Source organism: Bubalus kerabau, chromosome X, assembly GCF_029407905.1.
Source record: "Bubalus kerabau isolate K-KA32 ecotype Philippines breed swamp buffalo chromosome X, PCC_UOA_SB_1v2, whole genome shotgun sequence".
NCBI classification, from domain to species: Eukaryota; Metazoa; Chordata; class Mammalia; order Artiodactyla; family Bovidae; genus Bubalus; species Bubalus kerabau.
In genome coordinates this window covers 7,144,877-7,161,727 of record NC_073647.1, presented here as the reverse complement: position 1 = coordinate 7,161,727, position 16,851 = coordinate 7,144,877, and the positions used below count along the sequence as shown (strand labels likewise).

The 16,851-nt window shown below is 43.5% G+C and overlaps 1 pseudogene; it reads right to left on the bottom strand.

Annotated features, from left to right (window-relative positions):
* The window catches only part of LOC129639514 (RNA-binding motif protein, X-linked 2-like), a 50,804-nt pseudogene extending 35,089 nt beyond the window's left edge, over positions 1–15,715 (bottom strand).
* Positions 15,716–16,851: the final 1,136 nt, after the last annotated feature.

The window sequence follows — 16,851 nt, the reverse complement described above, 5'->3', positions numbered from 1 at the left end:
TCAGACCAAAAGTGAGAGGATGGAAAAAGGTATCCCATGCAAATGTAAATCAAAAGAAAGCTGGGGTAGCAACACTTGTATCAGATAAACTAGTCTTTCAAACAGAGACCATAACAAGAGAGAGACATTATATAACGAACATAGAATCAACTCAAGAAGATGTAACAACTGTAAATATATAGGCACCCAACGTAAGAGCACCTAAAATACATACAGTAGGTACTAACAAACATAAAGGAGAAACTGACAGTAAACATGATATTCAGGACTGTGACACCCCACTTACATCACCGGGCAGATCATCCAGACAGAAAATCAATAAGGAAACACTGACCTCAAATGACATATTAGACTTAATGGACTGATAGAGCATCCCATCCAAAAGCAGCAGAATACATGTTGACATTTTAGGAATCCGTGAACTAAGGTGGACTGGAATGGGTGAATCTAGCTTGGATGACCATTGTATCTACTACTGTGGGCAGGAACCCCTTAAAAGAAAAGGAGTAGCCATCACAGTCAACAAAGGAGTCCAAATGAAGTACGTGGATGAAATCTCAAAAATGACAGCATGATCTCTGTTCATTCCCAGGGCAAACCATTCAATATCACAGTAATCCAAGTCTATGCCCCGACCAGTAATGCTGAAGAAGCTGAGGTTGAACGGTTCTATGAAGACCTACAAGACCTTCTAGAACTAACACATCCAAAAAGATGTCCTTTTCATTATAGGGGACTGGAATGCAAAAGTAGAAAGTCAAGAGATACCTGGAGTAACAGGCAAGTTTGGCCTTGGAGTACAGAATGAAACAGGGCAAAGGCTAACAGAGTTCTGCCAAGAGAATGCACTGGTCATAGCAAACACCCTCTTCCAACAACACAAAAGAAGACTCTACACATGGACATCACCAGATGGGCAATACCAAAATCAGACCGATTATATTCTTTGCAGCCAAAGACAGAGGAGTTCTATACAGTCAGCAAAACCGAGACTGGGAGCTGACTGTGGCACAGGTCATAAACTCCTTATTGGCAAATTCAGACTTAAATTGAAGAAAGTAGGGAAAAGCACTACACCATTCAGATATGACCTAAATTAAATCCCTTACAATTATACAGTGGAAGTAACAAATAGATTCGAGGGATTAGATCTGATAGACAGAGTGCCTGAAGATCTATGGACAGAGGTTCATGCTATTGTACAGGAGGCAGGGATCAAGATCATCCCCAAGGAAAAAAAAATGAAAAAGGCAAAATGGTTGTCTGAGGAGGCCTTAGAAACAGCTATTAAAAGAAGAGAAGGGAAAGGCAAAGGAGAAAATGAAAGATATACCCATTTGAATGCAGAGTTCCAAAGAATAGCAAGGTGAGATAAGAAAGACTTCCTCAGCAATCAATGCAAAGAAATAGAGGAAAACAATAGAAGGGGAAAGACTAGAGCTCTCTTCAAGAAAATTGGAGGGGGCGGTCCTGAGATGGCAGAGGAATAGGACGGGGAGACCACTTTCTCCCCCACAAATTCATCGAAAGAACATTTGAGAGCCGAGCAAATTCCACAGAACAACTTCTGAATGCTGGCAGAGGACATCAGGCACCCATAAAAGCAGCCCATTGTCTTCAAAAGGAGGTAGGACAAAATATAAAAGATAAAAAGAGAGACAAAAGAGGTAGGGATGGAGATCCGGCCAGGGAAAGGAGTCTTAAAAAAGAGAGAAGCTTCAAAACACCAGGAAATACTCTCTCCAACGGGTCTGTGGCGAGCCTTAGAATCTCAGAGGGCAAAATAACCGGGAGGAAAAATAAATCAAGAATTAAAACCAACAGATTATGTGCCTAACAGCAACTCCCAGCGGTGCAACAGCCCAGACGCTCACATCCTCCACTAGCAAGCAGGGGAGGGACAGGGAGGAGTGGGCAGCATTGCTTAGGATAAGGACCGGGCATGAATGCCCTGAGGGCAATCTGAGGGAACTAGCTTGAGATAGCCACCCAGACTGTGGGATAGCTATCCCGCGAAAAGTCCTAACCACCACCAGGCACGCTCACAGAACAACGTACTGAGCAGAGCTAGCCGGCTGCGGACTGTCCCATCCCCCTGCTGGAGACAGGCAGGCAAGGGCAGCCAGAGCCGGAAGGGGGCAATCACGGCCACAGAGAGGCATCCTTTACCAACCTGCAAAGAGACTTTGTTGCTAACCAAGACTTCTTGGGATGCTGGAAGGTCGACATCTGCTGGGAGGGTCGCAGCCAGAGATCAGCTTCCCAGAAGAGAGAAGGCGCGCCCGTTGTACACCCAGAATACCCAGTGGCTGGGACGGGGGAGGGGATAAGTTGCAGCCTTCAACTGGGGGCGACTACGCGCGCCAAGGACCTGGTCACCTGAGCTGCTCGGACCTGCGACAGGCGCAAAACGCAGGCCCAACCAAGTCTGCACCTTTGCAGAGTACCCGAGAACCTGAACCTGAACAGCTTAGACCTGGGAAGTGCATGCAAACCAGGGCCCACATCAAGACAGTTCCCATCAGAGCAACCCAGAACTGAGCAGTGTAGACTGGGAAAGCACACATGCCATGAGTGGAGCAAACCCAGTGTGGCTGAATCACTGTGAACACACGCAGTGATATTTGTTTGCAGTGTTCTTCCCTCCCCAAAGAATGACTGAACAAGCGAGCCTAAAAAAAAGTGGCCACCACCGCGTCCCTTGTGTCATGGTGGAAATTAGACAATGAAGAGACCAGCAAACAGAAGAAGCTAACATAAACAGAGGGAACTGCTTTGGAAGAGGCAGGTGCAATAGACTGAAACCCTGTCGTTAGCACCGACTACATAGGAAGGGGCCTACAGACAGTGAGAAGTACAAGCCGGACGAAGGAACTATCTGAAAATGAACTGACCCCACCCTGTCCACTAGAGCTCCAGGGAAAGTCTTAGATATATTTTTACTATTATCATTTTTTTTAATTAAAAATTTTTTTTGTTTTATTTTATTTTTTTTTGTTATTTTTAAGTCCCCATGACTCCTTTAATTTTCAATTTTATAATCTATTACTTTGCAAAAAAAAAGAAAGACCCTATTTTTAAAGCAAACTTCTTATATATATATATATATATATATATATATATATATATATATAACTATATTTTATAATTTCTGTGACTTTTTCTTTTGCTTTTTGTTTTTTTTGGGTTTCGTTTTTGTTTTTTGTTTTTTTTTTTTTTGTTTTTTTAATATTGTATTTTTGAGGATCTAACCTCTACTCAAGATTTTTAATCTTTGCTTGTTGGTATTTGTTATCAACTTTGTACCTTTAAGAACCCAATCTTCAGTACCCATTTTTACTTGGGATCGAGATCACTGGCCTGATTGCTCTCTCCTTCTTTTGACTCTCCTTTTTCTTCACCAGGTTGCCTCTATCTCCCCGCTCCCCCTTTGCTTCTCTACCCAACAAGGTGAATCTCTGTGTGTGTTCTGGGCTGTGGAGAACACTTCAGTTCAGTTCAGTCACTCAGTTGTGTCCGACTCTTTGCAACCCCATGAATCGCAGACACCAGGCCTGCCTGTCCATCTCCAACTCTCGGAATTCAATCAGACTCACATCCATCGAGTCGGTGATGCCCTCCAAACATCTCATCCTCTGTGGTCCCCTTCTCCTCCTGCCCCCAATCCCTCCCAGCATCAGAGTCTTTTCCAATGAGTCAACTCTTCGCCTCTTCGCATGAGGTGGCCAAAGTACTGGACTTTCAGCTTTAGCATCATTCCTTCCAAAGAAATCCCAGGGCTGATCTCCTTCAGAATGGACTGGTTGGATCTCCTTGCAGCCCAAGGGACTCTCAAGAGTCTTCTTCAACACCACGGTTCAAAAGCATCAATTCTTCAGCGCTCAGCTTTCTTCACAGTCCAACTCTCACATCCATACATGACCACTGGAAAAACCATAGCCTTGACTAGACGGACCTTTGTAGGGAACGGATTACTGGCTGGATCTGTCTCTCTCTTTTTGATTCCCCCTTTTATCCTCCTGGCCACCTCTGTCTCCCTCCTGCCTCGTGTCTTCTCTATGTAACTCCTTGAACATCTCTGAGGGATCCAGACTGTGGAGAGCATATAGGGAAGTGATTACTGGCTAGCTTGCTCTCGCCCTTTTTGATTCCCCCTCTGTCCTCCCGGTCACCTCTATCTCCCTCCTCCCTCTTCTCTTCTCCTTTTAACTCTGTGTACCACTCCAGGTGTCCCTCACTGTGAAGAAACTTTTCATCATTTACCTAGATGTTTTATCATCGGTGCTGTATAGATGGAGAAGTCTTGAGGCTACTCTAAGAATAAGACTAAAAACCAGAGGCAGGAGGCTTAAGTCCAAATCCTGAGAACACCAGAGAACTCCTGAATCCAGGGAACATTAATTGATAGGAGCTCATAAAACACCTCCATACCTACACTGATACCAAGCACCACCCAAGGGCCAACAAGTTCCAGAGCAAGACATACCACGCAAATTCTCCAGCAACACAGGAACAGAACTGTGAGCCTCAATATACAGGCTGCCCAAGTCACACCAAACCCACTGACATCTCAAAACTCTTTACTGGACACTTCATTGCACTCCAGAGAGAAGAAATCCAGCTCCACCCACCAGAACACCGACACAAGCTTCCCTAACCAGGGAACCTTGCCAAGCCACCCATCCAGCCCCACCCACATGAGGAACCTCCACAATAAAGAGGAACCACCAACTGCCAGAATACAGAAAGGCCATCCCAAACACAGCAATATAAACAAGACGAAAAGGCAGAGAAATTCCCGGCAGGTAAAGGAACAGGATAAATGCCCACCAAACCAAACAAAAGAGGAAGAGATAGGGAAACTACCTGATAAAGAATTCTGAATATAGTGAAAATGATCCAAAATCTTGAAAACAAATTGGAGTTACAGATAAATACCCTGGACAGAAGGATCGAGAAGATGCAAGAAAGGTTTAACAAGGACCTAAAAGAGTCAATATATAATGAATAATACAATAAATGAGATCAAAAACACTCTGGAGGGAACAAACAGTAGAATAACAGAGGCAGAAGACAGGATAAGTGAGGTAGAAGATAGATAGTGAATAGTGATCGTGAAATCGCTCATTCGTGTCAGACTCTTTGCGACCCCACGGACAGTAGCCAACTGGGCTCCTCCGTCCATGGGATTTTCCAGGCAGAATTCTGGAGTGGGCTGCCATTTCTGGTAGAAATAAATGAAACAGAGGAAAAAAGTAAAATGAATTAAAAGAAATGTGGACAACCTCAGAGACCACTGGGACAATGTGAAATGCCCCAATATTCGAGTCATAGGAGTCCCAGAAGCAGACGACAAAAAGAAAGACCATGAGAAAATACTCGAGGAGATAATACTTGAAAACTTCCCTAAAATGGGGAAGGATAATCATCCTAGTCCAAGAAACCCAGAGAGTCCCAAACAGGATAAACCCAAGGCAAAACACCCCAAGACACATATTAATCAAATTAACAAAGGTCAAACACAAAGAAGACATATTAAAAGCAGCAAGGGAAAAACAACAAATAACACAAGGGGATTCCCATAACAATAACAGCTGATCGTTCAATAGAAACACTTCAGGCCAGGAGGGAATGGCAGGACATACTTAAAGTGATGAAAGAAAATAACCTACAGCCCAGATTACTGTACCCAGCAAGGATCTCATTCAAATATGAAGGAGAAATCAAAAGCTTTCAGTTCAGTTCAGTCACTCAGTCGTGGCCCACTCTTTGCCACCCCATGAACTGCAGCACGCCAAGCCTCCCTGTCCATCACCAACTCCCAGAGTTCACTCAGACTCACGCCCATCGAGTGGGTGATGCCATCCAGCCACCTCATCCTCTGTGGTCCCCTTCTCCTCCTGCCCCCAATCCCTCCCAGCATCAGAGTTTTTTCCAATGACTCAACTCTTCACATGAGGTGGCCAAAGTACTGGAGTTTCACCTTTAGCATCATTCCTTCCAAGGAACACCCAGGACTGATCTCTTTTAGAATGGACTGGTTGGATCTCCTCAGAGTCCAAGGGATTCTCAAGAGTCTTCTCCAACACCTCAGTTCAAAAGCATCAGTGCTGGACAGGGTGTGGAGAAAAGGGAACCCTCTTTCACTGTTGGTGAGAATGCAAACTAGTACAACCACTATGGGGAACAGTGTAGAGATTCCTTAAAAAATTGGAAACAGAACTGCCATATAACCCAACAATCCCACTGCTGGGCATACACACTGACGAAATGAGACTCGAAAGAGACACGTGTACCCCAATGTTCATCGCAGCAGTGTTTATAATAGCCAGGACATGGAAGCAACTTAGATGTCCATCAGCAGATGAATGGATGAGAAAGCAGTGGTACATATACACAATGGAATAGTACTCAGCCATTAAAAAGAATGCATTTGAATCCGTTCTAATGAGGTGGATGAAACTGGAGCCTATTATACCGAGTGAAGTAGGCCAGAAAGAAAACCACCAATACAGTATACTAACGCATATATATGGAAGTCAGAAAGAAGGTAATGATAATCCTGTATGTGAGGCAGCAAAAGAGACACAGATGTATAGAACAATCTTTTGGACTCTGTGGGAGAAGGTGAGGGTGGATGATGTGGGAGAATGGCATTGAAACATGTAAAATATCATATGTGAAACGAATCTCCAGCACAGGTTTGATGCATGATACAGGGTGCTCGGGGCTGGTGCACTGGGATGACCCAGGGGGATGGGATGCAGAGGGCAGTGGGAGGGGGGTTCAGGATGGGGGACTCATGTACACTCCTGGCGGATTCAAGTCAGTGTATGGCAAAACCAATACAATATTGTAAAGTAAAATAAATTAATTAAAAAAAATAACTTGTCATGGGGATATAATATACAGCACAGGAATTGTAGTTAATATTATGGTATTACTTTGTATGGTGGCACAGGATAACCAAACTTATTGTTGTAGTCACTGCACAATGTATACAAATGATGAATCATGAGTTGTACACCTAAAACCAGTGTAATAGTCTATGTCAACTATACATCAATAACATTACAAACAAAAATAACAAAATTAAAAGAAAAGAAAATTAGAGATACCAAGGGAACATTTCATGCAAAGATGGGCACAATAAAGGACAGACATGGTGGGGACCTAACAGAAGCAGAAGACATTAAGAAGAAGTGGCAAGAATACACAGAAGAACTATACAAAAACGTTCTTCATGACCCAGATAACCACGATGGTGTGATCACTCACCTGGAGCCAGACATCCTGGAATGTGAAGTCAAGTGGGACTTAGGAAGCATCGCTTCCTACAAAGCTAGTATAAGTGATGGAATTCCAGATAAGCTATTTCAAATCCTGAAAGATGATGCTGTGAAAGTGCTGCACTCAATATGCCAGCAAATTCGGAAAACTCAGCAGTGGCCACAGGACTGGAAAAGGTCAGTTTTCATCCCAATCCCAAAGAAAGGCAATGCCAAAGAATGCTCAAACTACCACACAGTTGCACTCATCTCACACGCTAGTAAAGTAATGCTCAAAATTCTCCAAGCCAGGCTTCAACAGTGCATGAATGATGAACTTCCAACAAGAGATCAAATAGCCAACATCCGCTGGATCATCAAAAAAGCAAGAGAGTTCCAGATAAACATCTATTTCTGCTTTAATGACTATGCTAAAGCCTTTAACCGTGTGGATCACAATAAACTGTGGAAAATTCTTCAAGAGATGGAAATACTAGACCATCTGACCTGCTTCCTGAGAAATCTGTATGCAGGTCAGGAAGCAACAGTTAGAACTGGACACGGAACAACAGACTCGTTTCAAATCGGGACAGGAGATTGTCGACGCTGTATATTGTCACCCTGCTTATTTAACTTATATGCAGAGCACATCATGAGGAACACTGGGCTGGATGAAGCACAAGCTGGAATCAAGATTGCCAGGAGAAATATCAACAACCTCAGATATGCAGATGACACCACCCTTATGGCAGACAGTGAAGAAGAACTAAAGAGCCTCTTGAAGAAAGTGAAAGAGGAGAGTGAAAAAGTTGGCTTAAAACTCAACATTCAGAAAATTAAGATCATAGCATCTGGTCCCATCACTTCATGGCAAATAGATGGCGGACAGTGGAAATGGTGGCAGACTTTATTTTTCGGGGCTCCAAAATCACTGCAGATGGTGATTTCAGCCATGAAATTAAAAGGCGCTTGTTCCTTGGGAGGAAAGTTATGACCAACCTAGACAGCATATTACAAAGCAGAGGCATTACTTTGCCAACAAAGGTTCATCTAGTCAAAGCTCTGGTTTTTCCAGTAGTCGTGTATGAATGTGAGAGTTGGACGATAAAAGCTGAGTGCAGAAGAATTAATGCTTTTGAACTGTGATGTTGTAGAAGACTCTTGAGAGTCCCTTGGACTGCAAGGGGATCCAAGCAGCCCATCCTAAAGGAAATCAGTCCTGAATATTCATTGAAAGGACTGATGCTGAAGCTGAAACTCCAATACTTTGGCCACCTGATGGGAAGAACTGACTCATTGGAAAAGACCCTGATGCTGGGAAAGATTGAAGGCAGGAGGCGACGGGGATGAAAGAGGATGAAATGGTTGGATGGCATCACTGACTCAATGGACATAAGTTTGAGTAAACGCCGGGAGTTGGTGATGGACAGGGAGGTCTGGCGTACTGCAGTCCATGGGATTGCGAAGAGTCAAACACGACTGAGCAACTGAACTGAACTGAACTGAACACATTCTCATGTGCACATGGAACATTCTCCACAAAACAAGCCTCAATACATTTAAGAAAACTGAAATGGTATCAAGCATCTTTTCCAACTACAATGCTGTGAGACTAGAAATCAACTACAAGGAAAAAAGCTTCAAAAAAACACAAACACGTGGAGGCTAAACAAAATGCTACCGAACAATGAATGAGTCACTGAAGGAAAAATATAAATAAACAAACGGCAACAAACGAAAATGAAAACACAATAATCCAAAATCTATGGGATGCACTAAAAGCAGTTTTCAGAGGGAGGTTTGTAGTAATTCAAGCTTTCCTCAGGAAATAAGAAAAATCTCACATAAGCAACCTAACTGCACACCTAAAGGAACTAGAAAAAGGAGAACTAACAAAACCCAAAGTTAGTACAAGGGAGAAATCACAAAAATCAGAGAAGAAATAAATGAAATATATTTTAAAATATATAAAATAGCAATGCAAATAAGAGTTGATTCTTTGAAAAAGGAAATAAAATTAATAAATCTTTCGCCAGACACATCAAGGAAAAGAGGGTCCAAATCGATAAAATCAGAAATGAAAAAGAAGTTACAACCAATGCCACAGAAATACAAAGGATCATAAGAGACTACTATGAACAATTAATAAGACATCAATAAAATGGATAACCTAGAGGAAATTAACAAATTCCTAGAAATGTAGAGTCTACCTAGACTGGAGCAAGAAGAAATAGAAAATTTGAACAGATCAATTACTAGTAATGAAACTGAATTGGAAAATTAAAAAGGATTTATTTAATTTAGCAGCAGCAATATAGCCAATATCTTATAATAACTTTAAATGAAGAATAACCTATAAAAATTTTCAGTCGGTATGTTGCACATCTGAAACTAATAGAATATTTGAAATCAACTACACCTCAATAAAACAGACATCACTAATCACGAGAGAAACGCAAACCAAAACTACAATGAGATATCACCTCACACATGCCAGAATGGCTAACATCAAAAAGACTACAAATAGCAAATGTTGGTAAGCTTGTGGAGAAAAGAGAACACTTGCACACTGTTGGTGGGAATGTAAATTGGTGCAGCCACTGCAGAAAACAGTATGGAGGTTTCTCAAAAACTTAAAAACAGAACTACCGTAAGACCCCGAAATTTCAATCCCGGGTATATATCTAAAAAGAAGAAAAACTAACCCCAAAAGATACATGTACCCCAATGTTCATACCAGCATTATTCACAACAGCCAAGATATGGAAGAAACGTAAGTGTCCATCAACATAGGCATGGATAAAGAAGATATGGTATATACATACTCAACATTAAAAAGAATGAAATACTACTCAACATTAAAAAGAATGAAATTTTGCCATCTGCAACAACATGGATGGACTTGGAGGGTATTATGCTCAGTGAAATAAATAAGTAGGACAGAGAAAGGCAGATAGTGTATGATGCCACTTATATGTGGAATCTAAAAATGAAAACAAACTATTGAATATAACCAAAAAAGAAGCCTCACAGATATAGAGAATAACCTAGTGGTTACCAGTGAGGAGAGACAGGAGAGAGGGACAAGATAGGGGTAGTGGATTAATAAGTACAAACTACTATGTATAAAATAAATAAGCTACAAGGATACATTGTACAGCACAGGGAATACAGCCAATATTTCATAAGCACTATAGTGGAGTACAACCTTTAAAAACTGCGAATCACTATGTTGTACACCTAAAACATATAATATCGTATATCAACTATTCCTCAATTTTTTAAAAAAGATAACTTTAAAGTCTCCACCAAAAATCTATTAGAACTAATAAATGAATTCAGTACCGTTTCAGGATTCAAGATTAATATATAGCCATGTGTTGCTTTTTTCCTATACACTTAATAATAAGCTATCAGAGGAAGCAAGAAAACAATCCCATTTACAATAGCATTAAAAAGAATAAAATTTTAAATAGCATTATACCTAAGAATAATCTTAACCAAGGAGGTTTGGTTTCACCAAAGGAAGTGAAATAAACTTTCACCAAGTGAAAGATCTATACTCTGAAAACTATAAAACACTGCTGAAGGAATGTAAAAATTATACAAAGAAATGGAAAGATAATCTATGTTCTTGGATTGGAAGAATTAATATTGCTAAAATATCCATACAACCCAAAGCAATCTACAGATTTAATGCAAGCCCTATCAAAATACATGACAGGGAAGGAAATTTAAAAAAAGAGGGGCTACGTGTATATGTATAGCTCACTCATTTTGCTTTACTGGAGAAACTAATACAACATTGTAAAGCAACTATACTCCAATAAAAATTAATTAAAAAAAAAAAAGAACCTACAAAAAGGTGAAATATATGACATTGTTTACCCAACAATAAATTCACCCAAAGAATAAATAATCCTGAAATTTATGTGAAACTACAAAGGACCCCCAAATGGCCAAAGTCATCTTGAGAAAAAAGAACAAAGCTAGAGGTTTCACACTCCCTGGCTTCAGACTATACCACAAAGCTATAGTCATCAATGCACTTCCCTGGCAGTCCAGTGGTTAAGACATCTGACACTGCCCTTTCACTACAGGGGGCTTGGGTCAGATCCCTGGTCAGAGATGATTCTGAATGCCATGGGGTGTAGCAAAAAAAAAAACAAACAAACAAAAAAACTCAATATGGTACTGGCATTAAAAACAGGCACACAGATCACGAGAACAGACTAGAAAGCTCAGAAATAAACCCAAGTACTTATCGTCAATTAATCTATGACAAAGCAGGTAAGAATATACAACAGGGAAAACAGTCTCTTTAATAAGTGGTGCTAGGAATACTGCACAGCTGCATGTAAAAGAAATTAGAACAATTTTCTCACAGAACATTAAAAAAATAAGCTCAAAATGGATTAATGACCTAAATGTAAGCCTACCAGGCTTCTCCCTCCATGGGATTCTCCAGGCAAGAGTACTGGAGTGGGTTGCCATTTCCTTCTCCAGGGGATCTTCCCGACCCAGGGATCGAAACCAGGTCTCCCGCATTCCAGGCAGACGCTTTAACCTCTGAGCCACCAGGGAAGCCCAAATGTAAGACTAGATACTATAAAACTCCTAGAGGAAAACATAGGCAGAACACTCTTTGACATGAATCACAGCAATACTTTTAGGGAACTGTCTCCTAAGGCCAAAAAAAAACAAAAACAAAAACAAAAACAAAAACAAACAAATGAGATCTAATTAAACTTAGAAGCTTTTTGCACAGCAAGGGAAACCATATACAAAACAAAAGGACAACCTACTGGACGAGAGAAAATTTTTGTAAAGGATATTACTGACAAGGACTTAATATCCAATTTTTACAAAACACGTCGGGCTTCCCTCATAGCTCAGTCGGTAAAGAATCCGCCTGCAATGCAGGCAACCCTGGTTCTATTCCTGGGTCGGGAAGATCTGCTGGAGAAGGGATAGGCTACCCACCCCAGTATTCTTGGGCTTCCCTTGTGTGGCTCAGCTGGTAAAGAATCCGCCTGCAATGCAGAAGACCTGGGTTCGAGCCCTGGATTGGGAAGATCCCCCGTAGAAGGCAAAGGCTACCCACTCTAGCATTCTGGCCTGGACACGACTGAGTGACTTTCACTCCACTTCATACAACTCAGTATCAGAAAACAAAGAACCTAATGCAAAAATGGGCAGAAGACCTGAATAGACATTTTGCCCAAGAAGATACACAGATGGCCAACAGACATATGAATAAAAAAAGCTCAACGCTGTTAATCGTCAGAGAAACGCAAATCAAAACCATAATGAGATCACCTCATACCTGTCAAATGGCTATCATCAAAAGGATAACAAATGTTGGCAAGGATATGGAGAAAAGGGAATCCTACACTGTGGGAATGTAAACTGGTGCAGCCACTATGGAAAACAGTATGGAGGTTTCTCCAAAAACCTAAAAATAGAACTATCCTACGATCCAGCAATTCCGCTCTTGGGTAGATATCAAAGAAAACGAAAACAGTAATTCAAAATGATATTTGCACCTCAAAGTTCACAGCAGCATTATTTACAACAGCCAAAATATGAAAGCAACCTAAGTGCCCAGTAACAGATACATGGATAAAGAAGATGTGGTATATATATACAATGGAATACTTCTCAGTCATACAAATGAATGAAATTATGCTATTTGTAACAATGTGGATGGACCTAGAGAGTATTATGTTTAGTGAAATAAGTCAGACACAGAAAGACAAACACCGTATGATTTCACTTACATGTGGAATCTAATAAATGAAACAAATGAACAAATGTAACTAAACAGAGACATAATTATACATACAGAGAAAAAAAAAACAGGTGGTTGTCTGAAAGGAGGGGTGGGGGAAGGAGAGAAATAGGTGAAGGAGATTAAGAGGTAAAAACTTCCAGTTGAAAAATAAATGAATAACTGGTATGAAATGTACAGTGTGGGGAATATAGTCAATAATTATAGAATATCTTTTATGGTGACAGACTCATGGTGATCATTTTTACATGTATAGAAATAATGAATCACTATGTTGTAGAACGGGAACTAACATATTGTTGTAGGTCAATTATACTTCAAAAGGAAACAAACTAAAAAAAGAGAGATTAGATTGGTGGTTACCAGAGGGAGTCAGGTGGGGGACCTGGGTGAAGGCAGTCAAAAGGTATAAATGAGATGTAGGCAGTTCTAGACACCCAAATCAAGGGGCATCTTGAGTTTGACACTTGAGAAACGGAGAAATTGGGCTGATTCTTAGAATTATCACACAGCAAAAGCCAACCGAACTTGGAGTAATCTGAACAAACTGAACAGAAAATACTGAGCCAAAGTTGATGCTATTTACCATCCCTTCTCATTAAATCATCTACCACCATGGAGGTTTCCATGATATGGTTTGCCTACAGGCTCTCCAATCAGTCCCTCTCTGTCTCTTGCAAATTTCTGTCACTCTTTCAATATGCCCTAGCTCAGTGAGTATACCACCCGCCATTCAGTTGGGCAAATCAGAAATTCAGATATTTTGCTTAATCATTTCCTTTTACTCCTATGTCCAAACTACCATGAACTGCTGTCAATTTACCTTCTAAATACCTCTTTAACCTGTTCACTTCTATCCATTACCACTACCTGGACCAACACACCATCACCTCTGGCCTTGCCTACTGAACAGCCTCCTAAGATCAAATCTCAGCCACATCCCAGCTGTGTGGATCTTGGGCAAGTCTCTTCACGTCTCTGGGCTTCAGTTTTTTAACAGGTGAAGCGGGGATAAAAAACAGTAGCTACCACATTCATATAGGGTTGTGAAGATGCAATGACAATCTGTAGAAAACCCTTTAGGACCAGTGCGTAACACAGTGAGTGCAACGTAAATGATAGCTTTTAAAATTTTATCTGCATTCACAGACACTCAGCAATCCATTCATTCTCCACCCTGTAGCTTGCTTTAGGGACAGTTCTACCTCAGGCACAAACTTTAAGGGTAACTAAAAATTCAGTAATTAAGATAAAGGATGTTTTAACGTAGTAGTCCCTGGTGGCTCAGAGGGTAAAGCGTCTGCCTGCAATGCAGGAGACCTGGGGTCGATCCCTGGGTCAGGAAGATCCCCTGGAGAAGGAAATGGCAACCCACTCCAGTACTCTTGCCTGGAAAATCCCATGGACAGAGAAGCCTGGTAGACTGCAGTCCCTGGGATCGCAAAGAGTCGGACACGACTGAGCGACTTCACTTCCACTTTTCTTTCAATGTAGTATTTGAAAGGCTTCCCTGGGGGCTCAGCTGGTGAAGCATCCTCTTGCAATGCAGGAGACCTGGGTTCGATCCCTGGGTTGGGAAGATCCCCTGGAGAATGGAACTGCTACCCACTCCAGTATTCTGGCCTAGAGAATTCCATGGACTATACAGTCCATGGGGTCCCAAAGAGTCTGACACGACTGAGCGACTTTCACTTTCACGTTCAATGTAGTCTTTACATTAATGCAAATATAATCCATGAATAACTGATGACCAGTATTTCAAATCAAAGTAGAATCCAACCGCGCACGTACTCCACCATGCCTCAGGTGACTCATTTGTTAACTGTGGGCCGACAGTTTCCCGACGTGACTTATTCAAACTCCCCACCGTAATACTGCCTCGATTCCCACCGGGCAGAGGAGCCCCCGCCCCCGCCCCACGCCCTGGGGTTTTCAACTCCGGAGCTGAGGACAAGGACCCGCTCGCCTCAGCCGACGCCCCCAGAGCTGCCCGCTTACTGCGTGGCCACGTTGAGATACGGAGTGCGGTGGAAAACTGCCTCCAGCTCCCGCAGCTGCTCCAGCGTGAAGGTGTGCCGGGAGACTCGGTGGCGCCTGTCTGCCGCCTTCCGAACCTCGACGGCGGCTCCCGGGCGCTGCTCCTCCCCGCCCTTCTCTCCACCTTCGCCGCCGCTCGCGCCCGCCTCAGCCTCTACTTCAGCCTTGGCCTCGCGGCTTTCCCCATCCAGGGGGCCCGCATCTCCCGCGCCCACATCGCCGCCTTCCTTTTCTTCTCTTTCATATCCCGTCTCTTTCCCCTCCGCGGCTGCTCCCTGCTCAGGTTCGGACTGAGCCTTCGGCTCCTCTCCCCTCTCTCCAGGAAGCGAGACCTTCGCGGGCTCAGCCTCTGCAAGAGAAGAAACCCAAAGCCAAAGATCAGGCCGTCGAGCGAGCCCGCTGAGGAAGAGACAGGAACCCGCCGCGTCTGAGGAGGAATCCTCCCGCTCGCCCCTCCCTAGGGAAATTCGTTTCCAGGAACCCTGTGAACCGAGCGCCCAGCCTGCCACTGACCATGAGCTTCTTCCCGATTCTCCTTGACCCCCAGCCTGAGGAAGCCCACGACGGCCGCGTCGGTGTTGGCATCGGCATTGTGGCCACGCTGCGGCTGAGGCTTCATGTTCCGACCGCTGTCCAGGAGGCTGTGCCTTCAGCGGAGGCTGTCCTGGATCTCCCGAGACCCCGGCTCTGGACTCCGGGCTAGAAGCGGCGGCCCGCAATGTGGCACCGTTAGGGCGACTCTGGCGTCGGGTCAGGACTAGAGTCCGGATACATGCTCTCTGGGGGTTTATCACCGGCTGCTGGGGGTTGGGTCAGCTGAGGTGCGCATGCGGCAGGAGCTTGGCTGTCCTGGGGGCCGGGGCGGGGTGGGCAGGAGGTGCGGGGGCGGGGGAGACTCCAGGTGCGCACCACGGGGGGCGCTGGTAGGGAGCATGAGTGAGAGCAGAACTCAGGCCCCCAAGTTGCAACTTAGCTGACCAAGGTGCGCCCTTGGTCTGGCGTCTTCCCAGACCAAGGGCCTGTGCCTGATTTGTGGACGGGAAGAGCAGGCCCTCACCCTAGCTCCGTAGACCTTGGAGAAACGTTTGGGGACTATCTCCTGGCTCAGCCCGCCATATCCAGCAGCCAGTACTAAGGAGAAGCAATCGAACTAATAGGTTCACCCCTTGGTGTCGCCAGGGACTGGTTCCGGGACACGCCGGCGATACCAAAATCTGCGCATGCTCAAGTCCCATAGCTGGACCTCCGCATCTGCGGATGTGAAACCCACAGATACGGAGGGCCGTCTGTTTGTCTACAGAAACAAACAAACAAACAACAACAACAAAAAAAAAAACCCGTGTATAAGTGGACCAGCTAGGCCTTTGCTTGCTCTGAGTTTTTGCAGAGGCCGAAGTCCGAGTCTGCCATACTCCAGCAGTCTCCAGGAGCAGGAGTACAGGGTTGGGTTTTCTGAGCAGGTGGAGTGCTCAGATGCACTATGAAAACAAAACAAAACCCAGCCCACCCCCTTAAGAAAGGACGTTAGCCTATTTTAGTAACGAATCCACATCAAATTGCAAGTGTAGAAACCTGCCCAGTGTTTAGAACACTCAAGAATGCTTATGGGGTACAGAGAGAGCCCCTTCCTTTTGTTTTTGCCTTTGTTGCAACTATGTATCGAGCTACATCTTTATAAACAGTTCCTATTCCTTCTGGCTGTAAATCCTCTATAGGGGTATACATGTCCCCTGTGGTGGACCCCTGTGGACATGG